This window comes from Python bivittatus, unplaced genomic scaffold, assembly GCF_059951505.1.
Source record: "Python bivittatus isolate LINGU-HERP-01145 unplaced genomic scaffold, Pbiv_v1 ctg000850_np1212, whole genome shotgun sequence".
Lineage (NCBI taxonomy): Eukaryota > Metazoa > Chordata > Lepidosauria > Squamata > Pythonidae > Python > Python bivittatus.
The window spans coordinates 10895679-10919540 of NW_028277112.1; the positions used below are offsets into that span (position 1 = coordinate 10895679).

Sequence of the window (23862 nt, forward strand, 5' to 3'; positions counted from 1 at the left end):
GTAACAGTCTATTTGCCAATGAAATTATATGTGGATTGAAGTTTTAATTCCATATTGACATTCAAGGAGGGATAGAATATAAGATTTTATCTACCCTCCCACCACCCCTGGCAATATGGAAATGAAACAGCAGCTCTGAAAATTCTCTTTTCTCCAAAGCAAACTGTAATGATGGGACACTGAAACTGCAATCCCCTTAATATGCTCTAAATATATTGGGCTGAGTCCATTATTAATGAGACTGCCTCCATGTGAATCTTTCCCAGAAGCAGCAGTATCACAGACCACAGCACTTTCCTCAGTACTCCGGAACTGTTTTGGTTCATCACATCCGTCTGACAAAGGAACAACAGTGATCTTAATGCATAGGACTGTAATGCACAGGACATTAAGAAATCTATACTTTTTTATCAGGACAGCATGGCAGTGCTATGAAGAAAAAGATATCATATCATTTTCATATCATACTCCTTCCAGTAATACCGCCATAATGGCTAACTAATAGCACAACACTTGTTTCCGATCTCATAAGAGGTCTATGCAATTGCAATGCCATTTCTGTAGTATTGTAAGTATGTATTCTGTTAGTATTTTGCAATATTCTTTTAGTCAGAGATACAGGAATCACGGAACTGTGAAAATGCCAGATAGTTCAAGGGAAGCCATCTATTTTCAACAGTTATTAGATGTACTTTTTACAAGTTGACACGTTTTTCATAAGAATTTGATTTTTTTTTAATATGGAATGTTTAAATTGCTCTAAGTCTATATTATTGTGTTTTCTATTTTAATGGCTTTAGACAACATTGAATTTTACCATACACTACTTCAAGATCTCTTGGAGATACAGAATGGTATAAAAATTGATTAAATAAATAATGTGATCAAGGTTTCCATCTGAACAATAAAATTTAGTCTTAAATGAGGAGCTGGCTAGAGGCGCTATTTATAGAAGATGTTCTTTCCTTGAGTTACTTCTCTTCTGGAACATTTTCCCTCCCCAAGGCCCATCTAACATTTTAACCCAGCAAGAGGAGGTGCCCTTAAAGATATTGGCACCCTAATCCTTGTATGTGTAGTACAAAATAGAAAGTTGATTAAGCAATTAAGAAAGTTGATCCAAAAACGTATCAACATAAAAACTTTGATCTGACCACTAGTCTAATCTTTTCAAAGGTTCCTGATTCAAACCTCCTCTTGTATTATGATATTTTGAAGTATATAATCAGAAGTGTATTCTCCCCTTGATTATTTTATGCTACACAATTGCAAGAGAAGAAAAGTTTTTTGTTTTTTTTATGTAGAACAGCCGAATGTTCTAATATCTTCAGAAACTTCACCCTATTTAGTGACAGGAGAGCAGATTGCGTGCATCTGCTGAAGATGAAACAGGTGATAACAAAGAAATACACATGGACAGTTTGGCACAGCTACCATAAAAGAAAAAATAGAGTAGGTTAACATTTTAATTAAATTCAGTAGCACATTATACAGAGAATATCTTACTCAACAACACATTCGCACACAGGTCTCTCATATATACTTTCCTTATTTTTTTAAAGGAAGTTATTTTTTATCCTTTCTGCTACATGTTTCATTGAAAGATCAACCAAACTAAAAATTAAGGTCATGCAGCTCTGCTATTTAAAGGACAGACTGGTCTATATTTGGGCTCACATACATACCAAAGCACCTTTTGGAATCTGAAACCTTGCAGCCCTACTAAATAGAAGTAAATCAACAGTTTTATGTTCAAAATGCTTGCAATTTTTTTTCCTTGGGCTACAAATAAAACAAAGTCAAAGTTTTGCAGTGTGTTAGCTTGCCTGCAACAGCTGCAGCAAAAGGAGAACATTACAACTGGTGATTAAGATCCATTTCCCACTAATCATAACCTTGCAACAAGGTTACTGAATAGGAGTAGAAGAAGGACAGATGGGAATAATTCTCTGAGCACATGGGTTTTTGTAAAGAAGGAAGACTAGAATTCCCTTGTAAGGCCTTTTAAAAACGTATTTCATTTGAAACGATGGTTCTTTTTCATGGAGTATCTTTAGATACAGTATTAGAAATTAACTGAAGGGTCTCAGGCTGAGTAATAATAATTTACTCTCTGCCATTCTTTTTGCTCATTGGCTGAAATGATCTATAGACAAAGGAAAGTAGAACTGATCACCATAAATATCATAGAAGACTTCACTAAGTAGACAAACATCCAAAGTGTTGCCCACAATCAGGGCTTCAATGCTAGCTATTCTTCTCTGTCTATTTAAGGCATTCTATTCTGTAGTCAAAATGAAAGTATTATCACAGCTTGAACTTCTGGATTTATTTTTGTTTTTTCAAGATGTTTCTGGTTAGGCCAACTGAGTAATTACTAATTTTTAGTCTTTCAATACAAATTATTCAACACCTCCAAAGATCAGATTCTATGATGTGATATACTGTAAACAGAGTAACTCCATCACAGTGGTTTTAAGAACCAAAAGTGTCAGTGAGTTTAGGACCTAAATCACAACAGCAAAATTACAATTAGGCCCCCTGAAAGGATCCTGTGATCATAAACAGAAGAAGAAACCATGAGTATTCCCTAAAATGAAAGATGTGGCCACAAAGACAAACCAATTTTCTTATCCACATACATCTTTCTTCACACAAGTAAGTAAAATTACTGGCTTGTTTTGATACATGAACCTAGTTTGCAAAATTTGTTGCTGAAAACAATAAACTAGACTTGTGTGGAGGAAGGAGTAAAATGAATGAGCTAAATGGCTCAATTCAGTGACAGTAAACCAGGACGAAGCAGGAAACTGGCTTACGGGTTATAAATGCAAGCAAAGCTGATACGCTGTGCAAATTCACTTTACTGTTAATTTCTGTTGGATTGCCCCAGTACAGAGAAAAAAGCTAAAGCAAAGAAAGTGACCCCCCCTCCCCACTTATACAATCATTTCTGAATCGTACCCTTCAGTCCTAAACTTCTATATGATGCTTTAGGGATATGATGAAATATCCATCTGAGAAAAATTAGAATAGTGTATATTGGCCAAATATTTCTCTGGAAACCACCTGGATTTCTTCCCAAGTACAAAAGAGTACTCTTCTTTGTCTGTTGCTGTGATCTGTATTTTCCACATCCACTTTAATTCTTAACATCTTCATTTGTACATTGCTTTAAAAAAAAAAAAAGACATGCATCCCACAATGTTGCATCCTGCATTTGATATTTCCAAATGCCTGCATCTCATTACATTCTATACCTAACAACTCCAAGAGATAAAGTTATAGGCATTTTGGGTTATGCGGCCAGCAAGAAGCCCTGCTTTATCTCACTGACACTACAGATCCTTATGATCCTGCTTCAGAACAGGAGAGAGTGACAGAGAGATAACAAAAGGAACAGCAACAGGATAGGGATTTTGCTAAGTTAAGTCTACTTGAAATGCCTGCCACAGGCAACCACACCAGATGCACCTTCGGCCCTATGTGCTTCCACAAATGAATAGTGGCAGAAAAATGAGGATCCTTCTCCACAACACTGAATTTAAGCAGGCTTTCTGTTGCTGTAGCTCTGCAAATGAGAATTACCAGAGAACGCCAGCAAATGAAAAATCTTTACAATTCAAAAATTAACTAATTGATACTGAATCTTTCTGCTTACTTAGGTGTGAGCCTCACTGAAAACACTGTGACATACTTCTGTGAAAATATATGTATGACTGCACTAACAATGAGCTGAAGCAACGACTAGCACTGACAACAAAAGAAATAACTAGAACAGTTTGAAGACCTATTTATATAGGCTCATTTTAAAAGTATACAAGTTTTGAAGTCAGATAGAGAATAGATTATACATTTGCTCACACACATATGTGTAAATACTGCAGTAAATACTACTGTCTAAAAAGTTGTTTCAAATTTTATTGAGTATGGAATCAATTGTGTTTGAATTTTTAAAAAACACTGAAGGTAATCAATCTTTCCTTTTCATATGCCATAAATACATTTCTTCAATCTTATCACTGTAAGTATGCTTGGCTACAGGATGCCACTGTCGCCCATTCTGCATTTTTTCTTTTTGATATCAAGTAATAATAATAATAGTAACAACTATGATAACAGTTTCAGTTAGTGCAATCCTACCTGCATATTCCCTCAGAAGTCCTACTAAGCGCAAGTGCAGTAACTCCAGCTATAAGACAATAGTGTTGTTTGATTATGGACAAAGCTGATGTTGAAAGATATATTTAGTAATTGGCACAGCTGCCTAGCCCTAAAGCTGGCTCAGTAATTTTGCATTGTTGTTGATGACTGCAGCCAGGAGTCCAAAAAGATTAAAAAGGCCACCAAAGGACAGAACAACTTCCTAAATTATCATACAGATCCCTTTCATATGTCTTACAACACAATGGATCCAGTGGATTTGTGATTAGAAGCTAAATTAGCTGATACCAACCAGAGTATTTTGAACTTACAGAGTGTCGGGAACACTAAAATCTAAACCCTGCCACTTCAGATGCTCAGGAGTTTACAGAAAGTGCACAGTGGCTGTGAATGTATATGAGTGTGTCACTAGTTCAAGGGGTAGTATTGGTAGAGCCCAGTGTGGAAAAGTAGGAAGAACTACAGCCATTCCAGTGTGCCCCTAATTAAAAATAAGCTTTTTAAAAAAGTATGAATAAACACAGCATTTGATCTCAGAAGACGCTAGCTTGATTTGGTCATAAACTACTGTATGATTCAATGTTATGTGCTGAAGTCTCTGCCTCATACACTCAATCCCTCTTCCATCTCATCTTTCTCATTATGATACAGCCATGAGGGGGGGGAAGTGTTTTGCCTTTCCCTTGACTACCACTTTTTGAAATGTTCAAACCCCAAACAATGATTAATCTTACAACTAAATTTTTGAAATTAAGACAACCTTCATAAACCATGGTTTAGCTCAAAATGCACTTCTTTTTCTAAGCCACAGATAAGCCTAACCAGAGTTTGTCTTGATTCAGACAAAACAATAAACTGTAACTGGCTAAAAGCATGGGGAAAGCTTCTATTTTCACCCTTACAGACAGACTAAAGGGGGAGAGAGATGGTAGTGATTGAAAACATACTACATGTCAGCCCTGGAACATACAACAGGGGTAGCTGAGCTGCCTTAGTCAGCATTATACTGGCATATGTTATCCCGTGTGCATACTCTACCACATTATTGCCAACCTGATGATCCTACACAGTGGCTAAAACAAGCATCAAACACTCTCATTCAGAGACCCTGCTTAGTGGTTGAGGTATCAAACTAAACACCTGGAGGTCATGATTTCCAGTCCTGCCTTAGACATGAAAGCTGCCTGGGTGACAACCCAACCCATCTTTCAGATTGTTGTGGTAAAAACAGGAGGCAAGAACATTATGTATACTGCTTTGAGTTGCACAGCAATAAAGGTGGGATCTCTCTCTCTCTCTATAACAACAGTATTTCTCCTGTAATATAATTAACAAATACTTTTTAAAAACAATTATAAAGACATAGAAAGCTGAAGGAAGAAGAGAGTAACACACTAGCAGAATGAAACATGTAGACATATGAGAAAATAAAAGTGGGATAAAAGTCTAATAATAATAATAATGATAAATAAATAAAATGAGTATTATATACAGTATCTTGTTTGTCAGTAGTAAAGGTTAACCTTAAGAATGCATTTCTTAAAGTGAGTGATTTTACAGTGGCAGAAATTAAGTCAAAATGGAAACTCTGAAAGCTTCAAACCATGAAGCATGAGGATTGCTAGTCAGAATAACAAGAAGTACAGATTAAAGTTGTTTAATCTGGTATCCACTGCAAATAAAAGGATACCAACACTGGTTTTTCTGAATTGAAAATTCCTATGTTAAGAAAAATACACAAATAAGAATGTAATCCTGCTCTAGATATTACTCTCAGAAAATCCTCATGTGTAAGACTTAATCAGATTTAGGCAAAGATACAGTCTCAGTTCAAGTATATATTCATTGAAGCTTTCCTAGCTGCATATTTGATTGCCTATTAAATTGTCCAGTTTCCCTCTAATGATTAGTGCCTTTTCAGTAAAATGCAAGATTAAATTGTCCTCAATTGCCACACTTTTAGTTTTAATAATGGTATTCAGAGCCTGGAATCACTAGGTTATAAAATGCCTTTTAAGGAAAATGTTTACTTCTTATGTATATTAATGAAATACTGTTTCAGACCCATTAAATACTAAATAGAATATCAGGTTATGATACTTCATTAACATTCATATTATTATGATATAAACATACGCATAATTCATTTTAGGGTTAAGTTTACTAGCTTCATGTATTGTTAGTGGCAAGGATACTTATTCTGAGAATTCTAAATTGTGAGATTTAGAGCTGCAGTGTACATCTGAACTGGCTTTCTGAAGACTGTAAAGAGACTGTTTCCTTTGTGTTGTACCTAATACATTAGATAGCAAAATCTTTGTGTACACATATTTATCCATTTTTCATTTACTAATCTTTTTCTCTGATAACTGAACCATATAAAGCAAAAACTGCTTTGAAGTACACATCACCATATGAAATAAGCTGAAAACACTGTCCTTAATCCACATATCTACACACACTGATCTTTATTCTATGATTTTTGTGTGATGTGTGTGAGTCAACTGTGCAGTCAATGAAAGTTGGCAGAAACTGATTAACCATACTAACTTTTCTCATTCTGGTCTCCTGGCCATTTTTAAAAATTATGAATATATAATTTGCATAAAAGGGCAACATTATGGTGACAAAGTATTTGCCACAGGCCATCTGAAAACTGGTTTGAAATAAGCAAAGAATATAAATAGAACAGAGTAAGTAGTAAACAGTAAATAGAATATATAGAATACAGAGTATATAGAAAACACATACATACATACATACACATAGATATATAAGAGACAGGGTATATAGAGTAAATCAAAGACATGAACTGTTAATTTAGGAATACTTCAATCTTCTTGGCTCCAATACAAAAACTTTCACAATATGCATAGTTGAATTCCAAACATGTTCACCCAGTCTTTTGTCGAGGGAAAGTGAGATCCTTTGCTTCATTGCACTAGCCATCTTTATCTTTTATCTTTTATTGATTTTATTGTAATTTCTTGTTTGATTGTTGTGAGCTGCCCAGAGTTGTTGAGATTTGGGCAGCATACAAGTTTAATTGATTATTATATTGTAGTCCTACCAAATAGGTGACTTATTTTAAAGGGACTTATTTTATAATAGAGATCCGCTTAAAGCTTTGTCCTAATTTTTCTGATTACCTTCAGAGCTCTTCTACCAGTAGAATACAATTAACAGTACAAGAATCTATAATAAGTACACTTACCACCTAAAACTTCAAAATTTCATGAAGATAAAACAAAAGCAAGCAAGCAGAACTACCTAAAGCTCTGATTCAATGTTACAGTTTAGATTAGCCTGCACAAGGACTTTTTTTTTCTCAGAAGATAGCTGCATGTCACCAATTGTGAGGTACAACTTTTCCCACTTAACCGTGTAGAACAAAATCATGCTGTTCATCATTGGTGTAATCTGCTTTGCAGTTATTACTAACATTCCACTGTTTCAAACTACTAAAATGAAGAAAACATCCATAAAAACTATATTGTTTCTTTGTTAAAAGGCACCATTACCTATAGATTGTCTTATCTGTAAAAACTGTTTCTCTACATTTTCTCTCTAAGCAATTAGTCCTCTCAGTTCTTTGTGCTAAGTCTTCGAACTGCCCCCCATGCCTTTTAACAGGTATTGATTATTTAAAAGCCAGCACTGCAGTTTAATTCAGGCAATAGTTGCACACCACAAGTGATGTTCATCCTGCTTTGTTTATGGAATCAACTACAAATAACAGTTGTTTGAGTCTGCATCTCTGATATAAAAGTATTAAAACCCTGATTAAAAATATACTCCAGATAAATTCCTAGACCAATATATAAATTTAACATTGCAAATGTTAACACTCCGAAGAAAAAGATCAAACTCGCTAGATTACTGTCTCTTTAGTTTGCAGGGCACCCATTTCATGCACAACTTTCCTTATTGTCAACTTCTGGACCTGCTAAAACTCTCTATTTCTGGATGCTTTCATCGTTGAATCTGAATCCATGACCAACTGCTTTCCTGTTCTTACATGAAGATGTAAAACAGTGCTCTAAAAGAGAACTTTAAAAAAGAGTCTGTTTTAAAAAAAAACAGCAGAGTTACCTTGGAAAAATAAAATTTACAGTAAAAAAACAAAGAAGGATACACATTTTTCTCTTTTCTGCTTCATTTTTCCATTTCAAATTACCATTTAATATATTCATAACCTGCAGGGTTTAATTTCAATGTTGGTGTGTGGGCGTATGGGGGTATATTTGTTTGTTTGACACATTTATATAGCCACCCATATATGTATATTAACCTCATATAGGAAAAAAAACCACTTGAGGGGACATTTTAAGCACATAAACTATAAACAGAGGATTACGCATCCCCTCTCCTATTTTTCTTTCCGCTCTTAATTTCTCCTTCTGCAGGCATTCTGGTTCATTTTTAAAAACTAACTAAAAACTAAAAAATATATAATTTAAACTTTTATTTCTGTATATTCTACTTAACTGGGAGTGCTAAAAAGCATAGGGAAAAATCATTTTTAAAGAAGATTGTCCATTCTTTAAGAACATCCACATGACAAAGAATTTTAAGATCATGTACCCAAGCACCACTGTGTCCTTCGCTTACCCAACATAATTCTGGCACTGCTATAGATCAAATTTACCAAAATCAGCAAAAAAGTCGAGAAGGCAGAAGGCTGGCATGTCCAGAATGCCATGTGACTACCACACCGCCTTGTTGCAACAGATTTCCAGGCCATTAGGAAACTGGTTAGCTCTTTTTTCCCCCACTTATACCCTAACTGTATCCCAGGAGCTGCCTAGGCAAGTAACATTTGGTATGTAGCTGCTCCCTCTGCAGCTTGCAAAAAAGCATCTTTAAGGCTCTTCACCCACCAGGCAAGACATTGGCCATCCAGAACAGGAAGCACTGTATGCTTCCTATTTGGACTAGGACCTTACCTGGACAACAAAATCCTCCTGTCTCTGCTGTGTTACTCTGCGTCCTTGTATCCAATTCCTGGGTTCGTCCTTCCACTCTGATTTCACAGCTCATTTCGTGGCACACTCAGATGACTGCCAATGACTCAGCCTTGACCATATGTCTGGATTCACATGGTCTGTTAAGGCAGAGCAAATATTGGCAGAATTATAAGCCATAAACCTTGATTTACAAACCACAATGGCTGGGTTACATAGCATATTAAGCCAAAACCCATATTATGGTGTAGTATGATGTGAGAATATGTCATTTATTTGTGTTCACTATGCAACCTAGAGTAACATTCAGTCTATACTGTCTTTTGCAATGACTATAGAAGGATGGGACTAAACATAAGAGTGAGAATAGCCAAAGAAAAAACAACACAGGGTCTATGTTATTCTAGGTTTGGAAGTGGTATGAAGGAACGTGTACAATATTGTAAAACTGTGTGGCAAATTGAGAGATCTTATTCATTAAATGGGTTTGACAGGTATGAAAATCTGCCGCAATTTATGGGTACATGGTGACATACGCAGACAAAGACAACTCTTATCTATAATAATAATAATAACCATTTCATTATACCCACAAACTTACTAAGCATGTATTATATACCAGGCTGGCCCTTGGCAAAGCAGTGAAATGGAACATTAAATATTCTGAAATATCTCCAGTCAGGTGTTCTATTTATTTTAATCTCAGCTGTAGAACTCTATGATTAAAAGAAATTGCATATTTCATTGCAATGCACAATCTTCTCCCCTGGAAAAAATAAAAAGCTTGAAATGATTTCTGTGCCCACATGTTTAATAGAAATACCTAAATCCATGTCTTTCTTTAATGAAAAGTTCATAGCTTTAAGAGTTGCCCTCCATTTTCCAGGAAAAAGAAAAGTATGTCAGGTCATAGGAACATGTTCAACACATTTTTCTTTTACTGAAGGAGGAAAGCCTGTAATATATTTTGAAATATTTCCAGCATGAATATATTTAACCAACTATTAAGGAATTGCAACAAAGCCATACTAGGAAACTCGTGGACACAGCCCATCAATGTCAGCTATATTCTGCTAGCAGGATAAATGACTTTCTCTGCAATCTACTTGTCTGTGCTCCCTCCCTAACCCTCCCATAACCTTTCTGGAAGCAGGTAGAGAACACAGTATCTTGCATATACTTATATTTATACATGTGGGAGAGAAGGGGGAGAAAAAGTTTCAATCTAACTGCAGTTCTGTATACAATAACTCTCTTTAAATCCCACAGGCTTTAATGAAAATTTAAACAACATAAATTTATATGAAATTGTACCCAAACTCTCTATGGCATTTGAACAATACATAGTGGCTCACATCAATAGCTTTTTATTTGATTCCTATGCTAAAACTCTTAATTTGATAGTGAATGTTATAAGCAAGTTGCGTTTTCATTCTAAACAGCATAAATAAATGGCATATTCTAGAATTGTATCTTACTAATGTAAACTTAGCAGATATTTATATGGAGAGTTTTAGATTAAAACCACTTGATACTCTTGTTCCAAAAATAAGGTACAGGTCATCAAGAACAGTAAACAAAGCACTGTGTGTTGTGGCTTTAGAATATATGAATATACCTGTGGCTATAAGTTCTAAAAGAAATATCTAATATTTATCCAAATTTTAAAACTAGTTTTACAAATTCTAGATAGATGAGAAAATAGTTTTATTATCCTCCACATTTTTAATACAGGCCATAAACCACATTTATGGTAGTCCATGACATGTTAGTTCTTAGTATGTTGAAAAGACATGGTGTATTTATTATACCATTAATAGATTACATTTTGATTAAGTGTACACGTAGATTATTGATTGGTATCTATAAGGTTCTCCAAAAGTTGCCATTTATGAAAGTTTATTCAAAATAATTATTCAGTCTTTCTAGATTACATATAGTTTAGGCACGTAAGAAATCATGTGACAAATATTTTTTACTAAATTTTTGCTAAGTGGTTCTTTCATCGCTACATGACTGATTTATAAAGTTACACTTTTGTTCAGCAAACAAAAAATTGAAAACTAAAATTGTCGCTCAGTGGCTCATCCCCACTGAAACTAGTGGCTACCAGAGAGGTTTACAGATTGAAGACATAATCCCTTCTATATGGCTAAAATATTGCATATGAATACTGATTTTATAAATGTATATTTTTACATGTATTGAAAACCTAACCCAATTTCAAGAATGTTATGGCAAGCTTTAATGTTTCATTCTTGATTATTTATGGCAAACCTCTTTAACTACATTTAATCCTCAGCAGCAACTATACATTTTTATTTGACTTATTTAATAACATTTGATAAAGTCCACATATAGTATCACAATAGTATAACATTTTTACCATCTAAACTTTCATTTTATAGTGCTATGAAATGCTTGCAGTATGCAAAATGGACTGTTACAGGCTTGTGTATTTTATCACGCTCAAACTAAGGTAACCTTATCAGTGTTATTTCTCACACTTATACACCCAATTTAGTTATATCATAATGTTTTGATTTATGTTGACTGACACCCTAATCTAACTTACCATTTCAAAACAAATTCTACTAGCTCTCGGGGAGTTTACTTTCAAATAAACATACATAGGAACCTAGCACTAAGGTACTTCTTTGCAGAGTGACCGGTATCTCAACTCTATATGCATTTACTTTATACCCTACTGAGTTCAATGGAACTTATTTCCAAGCAAATATGCTTAGGATCAGAGTGCATAAATCCAAATCAGCTTATGAACCACAATTTAAACTGTGAATCCTGTAAATAAAGGTCATATGAAATTGGGAGGGGGAGTGAGTGAACACAAAAATATCACAAATATCAAGAATGTGTAATTGAACAAGTGTAATTAATTCTTGAATAACTTTTTCTAATTTAAAAATACATAAAATTAATAGAAAATTTTCTAAATATTTTAGAAATCTTCTCCATCACCGGCAATCAAACACAGTATGTATGCTTGTGGCTGACTTACTAATGCTACAGCATGCAAAACAGTATCCATTGTGCTTTTTAAAAACAGTATTTTGTTTTTAAAAGGTGAGAAATACTGGACAATTAATCAGCAAGGCGATTCAAAGCTTTTAAATGTTATAATGAAAAATGCCAGTTAACTTTCCAAATACAGCACGCAAACACAAAATAGAACTGAATACTCCATCCTAAACATAAAAGTCAAAAGTTCCTGGGAATAAGACAGATTGAAGGCAATACATTTTCTGATAAATTATCAAGTCAACTGAATTCTTGCAATTCTGAAATAATGTATTTACTAGCAATCCCAATGATTTCAGCAAAAATTCTCTGAAAAGGTTTGGATGTACTTTGCTTTTGTTTGCAATCTGTTGTATGTATGTATAGTAAAAAAAAGGACCACACTTTTGGAATAATCTTATAGTACTTGGGGCACGTGCCATTTCACCAGGTATTGTAGTTTCATAAAATAGAACTTTCTAAAATTTTATAATCACTGCACAGTCTCTTAAAACATTGTAACAACATATGCTGCGTTCTGAATGAGTACATCTCTCCCAAAAACACATATTCTGATTGAAAATCTGAACTCCCCATATTTCCAACTGTATCTTAACCATGATTAAGCAAACTATAATAGTCCTTACCTAATAAATAACCAATTGAAAATGAAGTGTGCCTTGGCATGCAGCAGCAATCAGCTTTTATCTCTGTCCAATCAAGTTGACATCTGAACTGCCTAATCCTCCTTTTTAAGGCACGTAAGACTTTGTTGTCCCTGTTGGTTTTGTGAATTGTCTATATAATCTGCTCTGATTTCCTAAAGATGACAGATCCCAGCAAATAGCCATGCTTTGCTGCACTGCAGTCAATGCAACAGATAAGATTAAGGTACAGGATAGAAGGTAGTAGGATTTAATCACACCTGTCCACAAGTACCATATTGACTGACAGCCCTCAGAAGATTAACTTAAATCAGTTCAGAGCCATAAACCAATCATTATAACCCCAAAATAAAGAAATGTGCTTGGGTATGTGCACACTTTACATACAACTTCTGCAATATGTTAATCTGCTCTAAAGTCCATAGGCCCTTCTTTATAAATATTATAAATGCAAAATTATAGCAACAGCCATTGAAAACATAACCTACCATAGTTCAGTTTGACTTTTAACAATACTGCACACGGTTGTATTTCTTTGCTAAATTTGATATTTATGTCTCCATTTTGCCAAATACCTAACATGAACATTTAATTCAACTACGAGATTGAAGGAGGTAAAAGAATATACATCAGACAGATACTTGGGATAAATGCTCACTTATAGTAGAAATGATGAGTGAATTATTTTTGTTTCCATTAATAGGACTTATTTATGCTCCATATATAAAAATATCAGAGAATTTAAAACTATCCCAATCTATGTTTTTTTTTTTTTAAAAAGTGACTAAATGGCATAGTTGAAAAGTTGGTCTGTGTCCAACAGGTTTAAATCTTAACATTTTTAATGTGACCATTTTTTCTGATATTAACATGGAATTATGATGCTCTGAAATCACTAAAAAATGAAAAAAAAAAACCCTGGGGTAGTCAGGGAAGGAAGTAAAAATGCCATTGTCTAGTTTGTTAAGCGCTTAAAACGACTGTTCCATGTTTTCCTACTTTGAAAATAATATTGCTTACAAAATATTTAAACTCTAACCCTCTGTTAAAAAATGCATTTCTCAAAGAGTCCTATAAATTTTAGTATCCATGTGTTTTAGACTGTGGGCTTATTTTTTGTCAGTATCAAACAGAACATACAGGAGTTAAGCAAGTTTGCAGTTCAGACATGCTAACTGTTTAAAGTTTATTTCTATTTACTCACCCAACAATTGTATAATAATTTATATTGTGAGGCAAAAATAGTTTTCCTCTCGAGTCTTTTTTCCCCATGAGTATACACTTAAAGTACAGAGGTACTTGTTTGTATATTTGCATGATGTTAACAAAGTCTGCTATCTTCTTGGTATTAGAAGACAGCAAAGAAGTACATTTTAATTATTAGTAGTAATACCATCATTATTATTTACAATTTATTTGTAAATAAACATCTTTAAATTCAATGTTTTATGATTTCATTATTGCATATGTAAATTATTCTAGAAAAGACAGTCCAGACATGTTACTTTAAATAACATAGTCTAATAATAGGTTATATAGTCTTCTGTGCCATTTTATTACGTCCTAATAGGGTATTACTCAGCTTTGAATCTGGGATATTCCACTATTACATTTCTAATTTAAATGCAGTTATATATCACCTGTTACACAGATGTGACTTTAATAATTTAGCATACTTTAAAAGAAAATCTAAGGGAGTGTAATCAGTTGGCAGTCTACACTCTTTAGAGCATGCTTCGTAACAACCCCAAAGATACTTGTTTCTGATAATGAGCTTCATTTCATAAACCTTCACTCATTTATACGACTGTCATACAAGGAATTCTCTGAGACTTAACTCATGTAAATGTTTATGTGTTTCAAAACTAATAATTGAACATACAAGAGCAATTTATTTCTATAAGATTTAAAACAAAGTAATATACGTTATCTTCAATAATTCTGACAGGACTTTCCAAATCCTGAAGATTTTAGTCAGTGCTTCTAATGGCACTGAATAATCTTTTGCATATTAAAATGAATGCAATGGCCATTCAACAATAACGGGAATTGCTTTAATACTTTCTAATTACATAAATTGCCTATAACCTCTTACAGTATATTAAAAAAAAATACATTACTTTTATTATTCTGATAGTGAGCTGCAGCTCACCAAAGCCTTGTAATAAAATCCGTTAGTCTTAAAAGATGCTCCCAGACTATCTGATACAATGCTGAGTACATCTTAGAATCTTAAACTGAAAAAAAAAAAATCAAAGTAGTCCAGTTGTACCTGAAACTGCTCTTTAAAACAGAATTATCAATTCGCAGGTACCCTGCTTCTGCTACGCCTCAGGGTTTAGTATTATTATACTACACGCAGGTATCTATGTTATGCAATCCCTACTGAATGCAACTTAAAGTAATACAGATTTCATATATATATGACTAAGACAATTGGGCCATGGAACATATTTATATATTGCACTAAAACAAGTATACAGGAACTGATACCATTTTAAGATAATGACTTTTATGTTTCATTAAAAAACATTTCTTCTCAAGCCAAGAATCTTTAGTTCACCTCTGAAATACTGGCAGATTGCCCTTATGCTGCTTACTTATCCAACAGTAGCAGGTATAAAGTACATGCCATAAGTATCTTATTTAAAGACCAATCTGTGCTACTTAAAGATGAGACTGCACAACATTTGCAAGTAACATCAATATTAAAGCACACAGTTCTATCATTCTACTATATCTTAATAAACAGCATTATTAAAAGCAATTTCTCATATCCATTGCCGAGTCTGTTAGGAAGCCATTAGGTCCTAGGAAGAAAATATAATCACTTTATATGTTTACAATGAAATAGTATCCTCAATTGACTTCCCTTGTTCTTTCATACCCATCTTCAGCCTGAAATTTTAATTAATAGAACAGAAAATCAGGCTGCCAAAGTGCAAATGCAACCTCGCTCAACTTACAGTTAAAGTTAGAAAGACTGCAAAAGTGGGACATCACTTGCTTTTCCATTCAAATGTTCTCATTTCCTCCATCTCACAAGGAAGCCTATAAAGGCAAAGATGTGCTGGGAGAGATGCTGTGATGAAAACCAAAGCATGAAAAGAAAGTGATGTATTGCACACACAACGAAGTTTAAAAGGGCATTTGCTCTTATGCCAGCTTATTTCTTCACTGCACTGTTTGATAATTCATGGGGCAAGTACTCCAAGGTCATAAGCATTTGGTGAAATGTTAAAAGACAAACAACCCTAGCGCACTTCACAATACCAAAACACACCAATGACGTGAACTAACTTCATGAAACTTTAAACACTCAAGCAGCAGATAGAGGGGAAGAGAGGAAAGAAATCCTCAGCAACTTACCTAGGTGACTTAAGAGTGTGACATTACTTTAAAGCCACCTACTGCTGGATGAATTGACCATCCCTATGTTCCCAGGACATCTTATTTTACTGCCACATATATCACAATGCCTATCACTAGACATCCCAGCAGTGTCAACACAGCCTGACTTCTAAATGGAATTGCACGTGTACTTACATCGCAAACGTTTGGATAATCAGACGAGTCCTTGAGATATTTTTTTTCCTCTTCTTGAGAAACAAGAGAGAGAAAGAGAAGTAATTGAGTAGAATGGGGGAGGAGGAGGAGGAGGAATTGGAGGAGAAGGAACGGGGAAAAAAGCTTTTAGTTCTTCCAGCCTTGTAAGATGTTCCCCACCTGGTCCAACACGCAGCCTCCTTTAACCACACATGCACACGGGCGCGCGCGCGCACGCCCGCGCGCGCACACACACACAACCTTGAAAATCAATCCAATGAACTGCCAGGAGCTCTGTGGTGGCGCTGGCGGCGGCGGCGGCGGCGTGTGCCCCTCAGCGTGCAGCAGGCGCGAGTGCCCGTGCTGCTGGTCGGATTAAAAGTAAGCGGACTCGTCCTGAGAGCGTCCAGGAAGGAAGTGACAGGAGGCGAATGGGGAAAGCACAGCTCACGGGCTTTGTAACATCACGGATCGCAGGAAGGAGGGGAGGGGGAGAGAAGAGAGGCAGGGAAGGGAGGATTCAAAAACTCCACGCCCGGCGAGGCTTCTCTTCCTCCTGTCTTCCCTCCTCCTCCTCCTCCTCCTCTTTTTCCTCCCTCTTTTTCTCTCTCCCACAATCCCAAACGAAAGACTCTCTCTTGTCGAGCTGGAGAAATAATCAGTTTCGCTCTTGAAAAAAGGGGGCGGGATCACATCCCGAACGCATTTTAATAAAACAAACAGAGAGCAGAGAGCGACCAGCTCAGAGCGGAGCAGAGGCGGCGGCAAAGATCCCTCTCCCCGTCTCTCTCTCTCTCTCTCTTTCCGCCTTCCTTGCCCCTCTCTAGTCTCAACGAGATTGATAAATTACTCCACTACCCTACTTTAATTATGTATATGGTATGCAGAATAAATCACCCAACATCAGGCACCTCAATCAAGCACTTTTTAAATGATAATTGCATCTTGGCTGAATCAATCTTGCCATGCCTGACATTTTGCTAATTTTAGTTTTTTACCGCCGGGGGGGGGGAGAGCGGGGGAGGGTTGGTTAGTGGTTTAGGAGAGTTGGCAGAACGACATATGCCATGGAACAACCCTAATGACAATCCTCTATTATTACACGCAGCCATAGCGATCGCGGCAATAAGGCGGGGAGTCACATCCCTCTCCCCCCTTCCCCCCTCCATGTGAGATGATAGCGTTTTAAAATTGGGCAGGGGGAGAGGGCAAGGTTGCTGCTGGAAGAGACCCAGACTAAGTAAGTCTTCTTGGCCAGAAACCCGAGGGGACTAGGTGTTTAAGAGAAAGGGCGCCCGCGGTCCTCCAGCAGCAATCTTTTTAGAAAGGTTGTTCGGATGATTAGGGAGAGATCGGGGCTGGAAGAGCTTTTGCTCAAACGCCGATCAGTTTGGCCATCTCGTTTTGCGCAAGCCCCATTGTTTCTATCCTGTTCAGCTCAGTAGCGAAATCTACGGACTGATGCGAAAGCGGCGCCGCAAGAGCGAAGCGGCGTGGTCCGTTCGGGACGGGCTGCGAGCCAACTCCTCCGGCTGAAGCGGACTGCGGGTCTGACGGGGAGAATCGGGAGGCTGCGCCGCTCTTGGCGGCGAAACGGAGGAGAAAGCCGTGCAAGACTAAGGAGTCCGCCGTCTTCCACCAGGGAGGCTGTGGCAGCGCTATCACAACGCTCAGGCCAACTTTCGAGGCACTTTGGAAACATTTTTCCGACCGAAGCCTGGCAGGGATGAGATTCAAGACAGGCAGCGAGTGCGGCTCCCCCCCCCTTTTTTTTTAATCAACGCCGTTGACATTTCCTTTCTCCTCCCTCTCTCCCTCCATCTCTCTTCTGCACCTTTCTTAGACTCTTAGCCTTGGTCTGCAAATCAGCTTTTAGTTCTCGTCCGGCTTCCGCCTCGAAGCGCGAGGCTGCCGCCCTCACCCCGAGGCTAAAGTTTTGAAGGCGAGGATGGAGAGAGGAAATGCAGATAAACACACCCGCCCCGCTCTGCAAGGACGGCAGCGCGCTAGATAAAATAACCGACCCGTTCTTTCCCTGGCTCATTCCCGACTTTTAGGCGCTCTTTTGAGCGGATTTGCTTTTGCTCGCGGGAGTGTACGTATCTCCCATATAAACGCTTTGCCTTCAGAAAGTCTGCTGCGCCAACTCACCGCTTCAGCGTCACGAGGGAGTAGTGCAAAAAGCAAGAGTGGCCTTCGCTTCGCCACCGCAGGCTGCAATCCTATACGCGCTTTTGCTTGGAAGTACTGTAAGGCCCCATTTAGACTGACACTCTAAGTGACCTTCCAGAAAAGGGATGGTCCTCGGGCAGTACACATTAAACTTTACAAGTCTTCTGTTTTGTTTTTTTCTTGTGAATACTTGCGGCTTGCCATTTATACACCCACGGGGAGAGGTGGGGATCAATACATACAAGACCATCGTTGCCTTTAATACAAAAGAAGACAATAATTTTAAGGATGATGCAATCCATTACAAGGGAATGTTCTTCTATTATTATCGCTCACAGCAACTAAAATGTTGTGAAACTTTGCCCTTCTCCAGAACTTTGAGCAGAATGTAAATCGCCACCACCACATGGGAGTCAAGCAAGGTAGGGGACTAGTGAACAAGACCCCATTTACTTTGTAAGGTATCTAGTAATGCTTTCTTCTTTACCCTCACTCGTTTGTTTGTTGGCTTAATCTTCCTGAAGAAGAGTTTCAGAGAACTTGGAAACTTGATCACTACTATGAGGCATTTTAGTTAGTCCTACTGAATATTCAATCTTTCAGTTGCTGAAATGAAGATATTGTCCCAATATGGATTCTAGAATGGCCAACATGATTACCTTGGCTTTTAGTATAATCCTACTTTCTCTCTTGTTCTCTTTTCTTCAGGTATCAATGCAGCCTTCTGCACAATTCTTTTGCAATTTTTGCATCAAATAAAGTACTTGTAATTAAATATTCCAGTGCCAATGTAAAGCAATTACATTTAAAAAAAAAATCCACAATCTCTGAGAGGAAAGGAAAGATAGCAATTGTTTAGAGAGGAGAATGGAAGCAAAAATTCATCAGTTAGATGAGGGCATTCTTGTGTAAATGCAAAAATGATACTCTGCTGATGGAAATAGTATTATGTCAGTGGGACTACACTTAAAACACTGGACATTTCTCAACCCAGCTGCAGAAAGCTCTGACACTTCATTTGTGTTGGAGCCAAGAGGAGCATCTACATTTTCCTGATGTAATTCATGAACTAATGAAACCTTCTACCAGTCCCAGTAACCGCCCACTGGTCATAGTGAAATGGCAGAGCACGGGACATGGTGGTTCCTCCACAAGTAAGATGGGGTTGCTTTGCCCCTTTATCAATTCAATAAAATTGATATTGCTTTATCATTTCTTTTGGGTGACCAGCTTATGTTCATATGGAGGATGGAAGTTTTTATTATATTGAAATGGTTGACTATCTTATAAGATAAACTTACGTGACAGATTTCATTTGTACTAAGTTCTTCACCAGGACTTCATAAATACAATGCATATTATTTGAATCAAGTACCATCAAAGTATCTTGTGTACTATATTCTTTAGGTCAGATATCATTTCTAATGTTTTGTACAGCCTGAGCACATAGATGGCACTATAGATAATATAAGGGAGAGCTAAATTAAGGCTCTAGAGAAACCGGGGATGAGTGGAAATCTATGAAGGTCAATTCTTTGTTTAAGATAAGATTATGATTTCAAGCATTTTTTTCTGTAGCATTTTTCTATAATTCCCATCCCATACTGTCCTTTTGTATTATGGAGCATGGGTGTCCACAAGAGACGATTAAAAAAAGCCAAGATAGCAGTTACAATTGTGCAACCAAAGTTGTCATCTTGGCTTTTTGACATGTCTGCTATCAAGGAGCTTTGTTAAAGCATTATGCGGTAATGCAAACCTTCAGTGTGAGTGTCTTGTGTTTACATCCAGTGCTCTGGTCCATATTTCAGATGGAATGGAGAATGGATGATGTCTGTCATTCCGTCTCATTAAAAAGAGCCTGATTGATGCAGTGGCTAGAAACTAGGATACTATGAGTTCCAGTCCTACCTTACACATTAAACCAGCTGGGTGACTGTGGGTCAGTCACTTTCTCTTAGCCCTAGGATGGAGGCAATGGCAAACCACATCCAAAAATATTGATAAGAAAACTACTTGGATTTGTCCATGTAAGTCACCATGAATCAGGACTGACTTGAATGTACCAAAAGAAAAGAAAAAAAAGGGACTATATTCTAAGTATGCCTAAATATAAATATTTATATATTTTAAAGACTGTTTATATTCTTTTTTCCTTTACTTATTTATTTGCATTTTTTTTCTTTCTTTTACTTTATATTTTGAAAAATTAAAATGGATTCAGACAGATCTGTGACCTTCCAGAGCTGAGGACACAGAGATGAAAAAAGTGTAGAATCATTCATATTATTTAAATAGAATATGTTGTGTGTCCTTTTGACAGTATCACTGCAGAAAACAAAATCAGAGTAGAGCAATACATTAAGAGCACATTTACATATTTTATTCATTATGGGGTAGACTTGCTATTCTATTATTTCCACAGTCAGACATTTTCCTGTTGGCAAAGATATAAAACATGAAAAAAGGCCCTAAAATTATCTCAATAACTGATTGGCATTTTCAGAAACTTTTATTGAAATTTTATATTTTAAGTTTTATTTACACATTAGGAGCAAATCTTTGTGAACCAGTGATTAAAACAATGGAGAAATCTAGTAGCATCCAAAACCACAGAATCACACAGCATCATTACTACAGTTCTGGTCTAAGAATAATTGCTATACACTCTTATTTGCACTAGTGCTGTGAACTATGTCAATCAAAAAGATATCACTCAATGAATCCCAATGGAGTGTGGTACTCTGCCTCTTGAAAAGTATTGTGCTTTACATGAACTAGATTTGATCTGAAATGACTTCTGTTCTGATCCATGGATCTTAAAATCTCCTAAATGTTGTTGACTGGTACCTATTCTTTTCTCCACATCAATCCTGACAATAGCCCTTAAAACAGATGACTCGGGTTTTACTAGAGAATGTATCTTGTAATAAAACAGAGAATCTCCTTTCAAAAAGGAAGGGAATATCTCTTTCCTTCCCTAGAGCACAAACTATCCATTGGCAGTTAGGATGCCTTCAGAGGGATAATCTATTTACACAACAAAGCAGAGACTTGATTCTTGGCTCTTCATGAGTCTACTTTAGATGGTATTAATGTACCTCTCAATAAATAAGCTACATACATCTTATCTTGGTGATGTATTAGCCTTTTGAGGTAGGCCAGACCGGAAAACAGACTCCACAAGGACTACTGGAACTCTATTGTTTCAGGATATAATAACAGAATTTTGAAAGCCTGGCAGAATATATCTCTCTCTACTCTCATACCAAGGAGAATCAAGGTGGAGCAATCTTGAGTTTCCTTCTTCTTCTCTCCTCCCTTCCAGGGCTGAGCTGCTATTTATGTAATGGCTGTTGAATTCCTTCTTCAAGGCCATCTCCATAATGCTCTGCATGATGCCACAATTCTAGTAGTATATATACATAATCCCTAGAAGGTGGGCTCAATAAAGAGAATTTAGGAGTTGGCTTTCATACGCTACACTGTTTAAGCCTCAATTTTTGTTTATATAATGTGGATATGATTGCTGAAGATTTTTAGCCACCATTTTGATAAATAAAACAGAAGTGGGGATTTCAGATGTTGCTTGAACCATAATTCCCGACTCCTTTCACCCACTGCCATGTGGGAATTGTAGTTCAGCAATATCTGGAGGATGAGTTTCTCAACCACTAGGTAGTTAAGATTACACAATAACTGTTATACAGTCCAAAATCTCCTAAGATCGTCTAAATTAAAGATCTCTTAGTAGGATAACTCAAATGAGGGTATTTAAAAGTAATACTATACAGCAATACACATATATTTTGAAAAAGAAACTGCAAAAATAATTTATCACTAGATATATGATTTCAAACAGACAACAGAAGGTAGCTTTGAATGAAGAAAGATAATAATACGAATATAATTGAAGTGTGTGGAAGTGAATAAAATTCTATGCTAAATCTTAGCTACTGCCTTTCTTTGTATAAAACTTGCAGGAAAATGGTGAATTTTAAAAGCAAACCTCTATGCAGGACAGAGAAAAGGTTAGCATGGCTTTGACTTAATAGCATGAAATAAGAAAATGACGGCATCAAAATAAATGCAAATTCTGTGGCCCTGTGCATTGTCTCCATATTTACATTCGATAAAGTGTCCTTCAAATCAAGCTGGATTCCTGGTTATTTCATGTACATATCCATACAATTCTTTTGGCAACAGCTTGGAAGTGTTAACTACTGCATTCATCCAGGATGTTTTTTTGTCTTTTTAATTTCCTATTTTAGTTTAGCCTTGGGATTTCCTAGTAGTTTCCCATTCAAGTGCTAATAAATCCTCAACCTGCTTAGCTTCTGATCCACATCAGGTCAACTAGGTGCATATTAGTTTTCATTATTAGAATCCCTCTTTAAATAGTCATGACTTTATACTAAGACTGACACTCAGCAGTTCATGCCAATATTTTTCAGTCAAAGCAAAGATCCTCAAGGCAATGAGAAAGGCACCTCTACCCTTTTTTTTTTTAATGTTGCAATCCCTTGTAGACAAACTGTAGAAGCCAAATAGTTTCTTTCATTCTCAAAACTCAGTAGAGAACATTTTAGTGAACAAGTAAAAATAGCTCTTACAACACCTGTGGAATCTTCCTGTGTCATTTAGAATTCGATATAATTTACACTGAAACGTTACCTCCAGACCATATTTTTAAAACATGTGTTACAAACAGCCAATAATTGGCAGCAAATCCCCTCTGGATTCCTTCCAAAAAGGTAAGATTAAAGGTTCCTGTTAGGCACAGGCCTGCTGGCAACAGGAAACAGAAATTTTGCACTGTTTCCCAGCCTTCCACCTGAAACTTACATCTGAATTAAAAAAAAAAAAAAAGGCACAACAGGAGGTGTAATTATTGGAATAATCAACCCTTCTATAACCTTACTGAAGGGCTGAGGTGTAGCCAAGTGTCTCTTTCCCTTATGAATATGATTATTTCATGGTGATCTCAGTTAACATCCTCTTTCAGTAATTATCCAAGTTCTTTCTCGTTTTAGAATGATAGTCAAATGTTTAATTCTTTAACAGAAATGAGCCTGCCAATTTACACAGTAAAAGTGACATTTAAATTACAGAGAGCCAAGGTTATGTTGAAAATAACCCCACAGTTTATGCATCCTAACCCTGGGTGCTGTGGCTTCCATTTTCCATCCAGGGTCCAGCCCCACCCTACTACTCTTCATACCCTACTTCATCACATCCACCCAGTCTTAAAAGAGAAGTTTGCTGAAACACTTCTCGTATCTGCCTGCTTTTAAGCATGACCCACAGCTTTTGATACAGCTTTTGAAGTTCGC

General features: G+C 36.5%; 1 protein-coding gene across 11 annotated transcripts in view; it reads right to left on the reverse strand.

Moving 5' to 3' along the window:
- The window catches only part of MEF2C (myocyte enhancer factor 2C), a 184205-nt gene that overhangs the window by 155603 nt on the left and 4740 nt on the right, over positions 1-23862 (reverse strand). For 2 of the 11 annotated variants that reach the window (XM_088130274.1, XM_088130276.1), the window contains exon 1: positions 16358-16978. The exons of 1 other annotated variant lie outside the window; for it this stretch is intronic. The gene's annotated coding sequence lies outside the window, so the exon portion shown is untranslated. Of the gene's footprint in view, positions 1-15777; positions 15894-16357; positions 16981-18508; positions 18530-23862 lie in introns of those variants that run through there. 8 more of the 11 variants (XM_025165764.2, XM_025165765.2, XM_025165759.2 and 5 more) reach the window with 7 other exon arrangements.